The following is a 1,138-nucleotide window of genomic DNA, read 5'->3' as shown; positions in this document are numbered from 1 at the left end:
TTGTGTTACAGGATGACCCCGCCCCTCCTTTTCAATTGTGTTAACAGATGACCCCCCTCTCTCATTGTGTTACAGATGACACTCCACTCTTTCATTGGTGTTACAAGATGACCCTCCACCCTCTTTCATTGTGTTAAAGATGACCCCCCTCTTTCATTGTGTTAAGATGACCCCTCTCTCTAGTTGTGTTACAGATGACCCTCCCCCTCTCTCATTTTTGTTACAGATGACCTCCCCCTTCTCATTGTGTTAAGAGATACCCCTCCCTCTCTCGTACGATCTCTGTGTTACAGACAGATGACCCCTCTCTCTTTCATTGGTGTTACAGTTGACCCCCTCATGCTCCTTTATTGTGTTACAGATGACCGCATCTTCTTTCATTGTGTTACGATGACCCCTCTCCTATTGTGTTACAGATGACCCCCCTCTCTCATTGTGTTACAGAGACCGTCATCTCTCTCATTGTGGTTAACAGATGACCCCGCTCCTCCTCTCGCAATGTGGTGTTACAGATGACCCCCTTTCATTGTGTCAGATGACCCCCCCCTCTTCCATGAACTCATTGTGTTGGACAGATGACCCCCTCCCTCTCTCATTGTGTTAAGATGACCCTCTCCGACCCTCTCGCGTACAGCACTGAGTCTCATTGTGTTACAGATGACCCCCTCTCCTCTCTATTGTGTTACAGATGACCCCCCCCCCTCTTTATTGTGTTAAGGATGACCCCCCCTCTTCATCTTCTTTTCTATTGTGTTACAGATGACCCCCTCCCTCTCTCATTGTGTTAAGATGACCCCCTCCCCTCTCTATTGTGTTAGATGACCCCTCACTTCTCATTTGGTTTTATCAGATGCTCGTACGGGTCTCGAGGTAGGACCCCCTGCGTGTCCGCGTCTCCTCTCTCACATTGTGTTGACGATGACCCCTTGGGATGGTGATGTGAGAGAAGCCAGTAGTCTGCGCTGTGGACGTTTGGGATGATTGTTTTGAGAGATGTTCGGACGACTGTAGCATGACCCCTCCTCGCGTGCATCTCAGTTGTGTTACAGATGAAGACGCCCATCCGTCTTATTGTGTTAGACAGAGGATGACCTCCCTCTCGTGGTATCTGTCATTGGTTACCGATGGAGCCCCGTCG

The sequence above is a fragment of the Salvelinus sp. IW2-2015 genome, linkage group LG6.1, assembly GCF_002910315.2.
Source record: "Salvelinus sp. IW2-2015 linkage group LG6.1, ASM291031v2, whole genome shotgun sequence".
Taxonomy (NCBI): domain Eukaryota; kingdom Metazoa; phylum Chordata; class Actinopteri; order Salmoniformes; family Salmonidae; genus Salvelinus; species Salvelinus sp. IW2-2015.
The sequence above is the reverse complement of the archived record's forward strand: the minus strand, read 5'-3'. Positions refer to the sequence as shown.